Here is a 5,769-nt window from a genome sequence, read left to right as displayed (position 1 = left end):
AAAGTGTGGCACCTTGACCGCACCAGCAGCACCTGGGAAGTTGTTACCCGTGCACGTTCTCGGGCCCCGGCCACCCCCGTCCGGGTCAGAATCTGGGCCCAGGGTCCCACAGCCGCGCTTTTGCAAAACCCTCCCACGCTTCTGAGACTCTCCGGTTTAGAACCACGGGCAGAGGGGGAGCGTAGGGGCGCTGGAGCAAGGGTGCCGGGATCCGGTCCCTCTGCTGCCTGTATCGGTCCGTGACTCTGGCCACGTGAAGTGACTTCTCTGGGATTTCTTACCCGCCGAGTGGGGATTAGATCGCATCCATCCCAGAGGGCTGTTGAGACGACTGATTAACTGGGGAAGTTCTCACGAAGCCCTGAGAGAGTCTGGTAGGGCAGCGCCCCGTCCTCAGCTTGGCCTCGCACTGCCATAACCTGGGCACTTCTAGAGAACGCTTGTGGGTGTATATTTATTTCAAAATAAAAAATTGGGGGGGGGGGTTGCATAGGAGGCTCACTTGGCTGAGCATCTGACTCTTGATTTCAGCTCAGGTCATGGTCTCATGGTTCATGAGATTGAGCCCCTCCTTGGGCTCTGTGCTGACAGCACAGAGATGCTTGGGATTCTCTGTCTGCCCCTCCCCCGCTCATTTGTACTCTCCTCTCTCTCTCTCTCTCTCTCAAACATTTAAAAAAGTGAAAATAAAAAATTTTAAATAAAAACAGCACTGGTACCTGGTTCCCATCCCACCACCCCCAGAATATTGAGCTAACTGCACAGTGTTCAGCCTGTGCATCTGGGATTTGGGAAACTCCCCTGCTGAGTGATGCACAGCTCGGGGAGCACAGTCCGGTCAGGGGCTGTCAGCCATTCCCATCGTCAGCTGGGTTGTGGGTTTTCCTACCACAACTTCTGGGTGCAGCTGACATCTTTCCACAGAGATTTGTCAGTATGGCCAGAGTTTTCAGCCATCCTTTTTAGAAGACCAAAGTCTCTACTTGAAGCAGGAAAGGTGAGTCTGATGCTTTCATGTTCTGGTCTTTCAAGTGTCCAGGTACAGTCCTCGTGGCATTGAGTTGCAGGACCAGGGCTTTGTGGGTCTTCACCTCCTGCCTCGGATCCCCATATGGCCGTGTAGCTTAATACTTACTGTTTTGTAGGTGTTATTTTAAAGATATGATTGACAAATAAAAATTGTGTGTATTTAAGGTTGTACAACATGACGTTTTGATATATCTATATATTGTGAAATGATTACCCAACTCAAGCAAATTAACATATCACCTCAAATAGTTCCCATTAAACACTTGATATCTATGTATTTAGCACATTTCAAGTAAACAGTATAGACATCTGTAGCCATGCTGCTCTACATTAGGAATCTAGAACTTATCTTGTAGTTAGTACCCTTTAAGTACTTATCTTGAAAATTAGTACCCTTTAACCAACCTCTCTTATTTCCCCCACACCTACTCCCTGGTAACCACCATTCTACTCTGTTACAATAAGTTCAGGTTTTTTTGAGATTCCACATATAAGTGAGATCATGCATTTGTAATTCTGTGTCTGGCTTATTTCACTTAGCATAACATCACCCAGGTTTATCCATGTTACTGCAAATGGCAGGGTTTCTTTTTTTTTTTTTTTAATTCCATATAGTTAACATACAGCATTACATTAGTTTCAGATGTACCAATGTAGTATTTAGCAACTCTGCATACTACTCTGTGCTCCTTAAAGGATTTCCTTTTTTAAGGCTGAATAATAAACTCAAAATGGATTAAGGACCTAAATGTGAGATCTGAAACCATAATAATCCTAGAAGAGAGCATAGGCAGTAACTTCTCTGACATCTGCCATAGAAACATTTTTGTAGGTATGTTTCCTAAGGAAAAGGAAACAAGGGCAAAAATAAACTATTAAGACTACATCAAAATGAAAAGCTTTTGTACAGCAAAGGAAACAACCAACAAAACTATGGAACCTATGGAATGAGAGAAGATATTTGCAAATGACATACTGATAAGGGGTTAGTATCCAAAATATATGAAGAACTTATGAAGAGGCATAGTCAGGTTGCTTAGTAGGTTAAGCATCCGACTCTTGATCTTAGCTCAGGTCTTGATCTCAGGGTCAAGAGCCTTGTGTTGGGCTCTGCACTAGGCATGAAGCCTACCTAAAAAATAAAAAAGAACTTATTCAACTCAACACCAAAAAAACCCCCAAACAATCCAATTTTAAAATGGCCAGAAGATATGAACATACATTTCTCCAAAGAAGATACATAGATGGACAACAGACTCATGAAAAGATGCTCAACATCACCCATCATCAGGGAAATGCAAATCAAACCCACAATGAGGTATCACCTCACTCCTGTCAGAATGGCTAAAATCAAAATGACCAGAAATAACAAGTGTTGGTGAGGATGTGGAGAAAAAAGAACCCTCGTGCACTGTCGGTGGGATTGTAAATCAGTGCAGCCACTGTAGAAAACCATATGGAGGTTCCTCAAAGAATTAAAAATGGAACTACCAAAGGATCCAATAATTCCACTTCTGGGAATATATCTGAAAGAAACAAAAATACTATGTTGGAGAGAATCTGCCCTCCCATGTTCATAACAGCACTGTTTACAATAGCCAAGACACGGAAACGACATAAGCATCCATCGATGGATGAATAGATGTACACGCGCGTGCACGCACACACACACACACACACGCACACACACACACACACACACAATTCAGCCTTAAAAAGGAAATCCTGCCGTATGTGACAACGTGAATGAACCTTGAGGCCATTATATTAAGTGAAGTAAGTCAAACAGAAAGACAAATACTCTATAATCTCACTTATATGTGAAATCTAAAAGAAGGGAAGAGAAGGGGGAAAGGTAGGGGGAAGGGAAGGGGAGAGAAGGGAAGGGGAAAAGGGAAGGGAAGGAGGGAGGAAGAAAGGAAAGAAAAGAAAAAGAAGAAAGGAAAGAAAGGGAAGGAGGGAGGGAGGGAGGAAGGAAAGAAGGATGGAAGGAAGGAAGGAAGGAAGGAAGGAAGGAAGGAAGGAAGGACCGAGCTTCAAGAAAAAGACATTGGATTCATGGGTACCAGTGGTGGGAGTGAGGGGAGGGGGAATTGGAGGAAGGTGGTCCAAAGGTACAAACTCACAGTTATAAGATAAATAGGTGTTAGGGATGTAATGTACAACACCATGACTCTGGTTAGCACTCTCTTATATACCATATGCCATATGGTATATATGAAAGTTACTAAGAAGGTAAATTTAAGAGTTCTTATCAAAAGGAAAAAAAACCCTTTTTTTTGCATCTATATATGATGGATGTTAACTAAACTTACCATAATCATTTCACCATATATGTAAGTCAAATCCTTACGCCGTCCATCCTAAACTTGTACACAGTATTGTATCTCAGTTACAGCAACGAAACTAGAAAGAACCCAACTCTTAGTTTCACTGATCTTTTCTGGTCTCCATTTTATTATTTCTGCTCTGATTTTGCTACATCCTTCCTTCTGCTCTCTTTGGGTTTGGCCTGTTTTTCTCTATTTTTTTTTTAATGTTTTTATTTTATTTTTGAGAGAGAGAGAGACAGAGGTGGGGAGGGGAGGGGCAGAGAGAGAGGGAGACACAGAATCCGAAGCAGCCTCCAGGCTCTGAGCCGTCAGCACAGAGCCTGACAAGGGGCTCGAACTCATGAACTGCGAGACCATGACCTGAGCTGAAGTCGGACGCTCAACCTCAACCGACTGAGCCACCGAGGCACGCCTCTCTTTCTCGTTTCTTAAGATGTAAAGGTAAGCTCTTTATCTGAGAGCTTTCTTCTTTCATAATGAAGCCATTTATCACTGTAAACCTCCCTAGTAGGACTGCCTTCTGTTGCATCCCATAAATTTTGATATATTTTGTTTCCATTTTTATTTATTTCAAGGTATTTTTTTACTTGCCATTTGGATTTTTTCTTTGACCAATGGCTTGTTCAGGATTGTGTTTTTTAATTTCCATAGTTCTGTGAATTTTTCAGTTTTTATTATAGATTTCTAATTTCGTGCCATTGTGGCCAGAAATTCCATGTGACTTTAGTCTTTTTTAATTTGTTAAGACTTGTTCTGTGACCGAGCATATGATGTGTCCTGAAGAATCTTCAATGTGTGGTTGAGAACAATGTGTATCTGCTTCTCTTGGATGGAATGTTCTGTATGTGTTGGGAAGGTCCATTTGGTCTAAAGCGTAGTTCAGTTCTAACGTTTCCTTAGTAATTTTCTGTCTGGATGATTTATCCATTGTTGAAAGTGAGGTATTAAATTCTCCTACTATTCTTGTATGGTAGTCTGTTTCTCTAGATCTGTTAGTATTTGCTTTATATGTTTGGTGCTTTAATGTTGGGTGCATATATATTCACAATTATTATATCCTCTTGAAGAATTAATTCATCTTTTCATTGTGATGACCTTCTTGTCTCTGTTACAGTTTTTGACTTAAAATCTATTTTGTCTGATATAATTAAAGTTACCCCTACTCTCTTCTTGAATGTTCTTGTCTAGCTGTGGTATCAGGGTCATGCTGACCTCCTAAAATGAGTTTGGAAGTATTCTTTCCTCTTCTGTTTTTTGGAAGTGTTTGGGAAGTACTGATATTAATTCTTTAAAGATAAGTTTTTAGAAGTAAAACACTTGGTAGAATCATGCTTTTTATGTTTTTATATATATTGTCACATCATCTAGAATAAACTGGTACCAATTTAGTACCCCCTGAAATATATATGAGTACTATTTTTCCATGTTGAGAGCAACAGAAGGTTTTAAAACTAAAAATCTCTGGCAGGTGCCTCTTAATGTATCCCTGTGTTGATTGAAAAACTGGTTCAAGTTTCTTACCTTCAGACTGGGTCCAGTTGAACTCTGCCAAACACGGCACGATGAAAAGGGCCAAGGGGACAAGCCTGCTCACAGCCTCCATCTCTGTCAGGGGAAAAACAGCCCAGAGGGCTAGCAGGCTTTTATACTTCTCGGTGTTTCATAACCGGCTGGCTGCATGAGCCCTCTGGCCACCTTCAGGGAAATGTGTCAGTGTGACCAGCCAAGGACTAAATTTATGTGGGAATGGAGCAGCTGTGTGACTGGTGTATTATCAGCAATCCCCAACTTGAGTGTTGCCTCTCCGGCTCATTCCTGGAAAGCTTACAGAAAGTTCCCAGCTAAAAACTTCCTCGCAGGGGATCTCCAGCCCCCGGCCCGCAGCAGGCACTGAGTAATTCATCACGGCACCGAGTTAGAGTTGAGCCTTCGCCCTGTTATTCGTTCAGATCACGAAGCAGGTAGCACTGCTGATATCGTAAGCCTTCACTGCTCCTCTCTAAAATGAACGCCTTTGGATTCTAAAGGATCAGCCAGGCGAGGCAGGTAGTGTGGCACCCGGGCATACTCTGGTTCCAGCTGTGTTGCCAGATGCCTGCCAGGGTGCTGACAGCAAGGAGAGCGATGACACAGGATGAGGAGGAAAAAGAAAGTGTGGGTCCAGGTTCAATTGCCAGGAATTTTAAACCATGATGTCCAGAGGGCCGGAAGTAGGGGAATTAAAGTCCCTTAAGTACTATTTTGCAGACGATAGAAAGGAATCCTGGTGTCCTTGAACAAGTGTATGAACAAGAACAAGTGTATGAGAGTGTAGAGTTGCCCGCCTTCCTTCCTTCCTTCCTTCCTTCCTTCCTTCCTTCCTTCCTTCCTTCCTTCCTTCCTTCCTTCTCCTTCCCTCCCTCCCCCG

At 42.7% G+C, this 5,769-nt stretch overlaps 1 long non-coding RNA gene across 2 annotated transcripts; it reads right to left on the bottom strand.

Moving 5' to 3' along the window:
- Positions 1 to 878: 878 nt before the first annotated feature.
- On the bottom strand, positions 879 to 5,623 carry LOC121037336 (uncharacterized). Of its 2 annotated transcripts, none has more exons than XR_005793728.1 (2): positions 4,884 to 5,623; positions 879 to 1,134 (listed from the first exon to the last, which is right to left on the bottom strand). It is a non-coding gene; the product is annotated as an uncharacterized LOC121037336 (long non-coding RNA). The 2 variants fall into 2 exon arrangements; XR_005793727.1 differs by lacking the exon at positions 4,884 to 5,623 and adding an exon at positions 2,002 to 2,121.
- Between the last annotated feature and the right edge of the window lie 146 nt (positions 5,624 to 5,769).

Source organism: Herpailurus yagouaroundi, unplaced genomic scaffold (genome assembly GCF_014898765.1).
Source record: "Herpailurus yagouaroundi ecotype Mexico unplaced genomic scaffold, PumYag 163, whole genome shotgun sequence".
Lineage (NCBI taxonomy): Eukaryota > Metazoa > Chordata > Mammalia > Carnivora > Felidae > Herpailurus > Herpailurus yagouaroundi.
The sequence above is the reverse complement of the archived record's forward strand: the minus strand, read 5'-3'. Positions and strand labels throughout refer to the sequence as shown.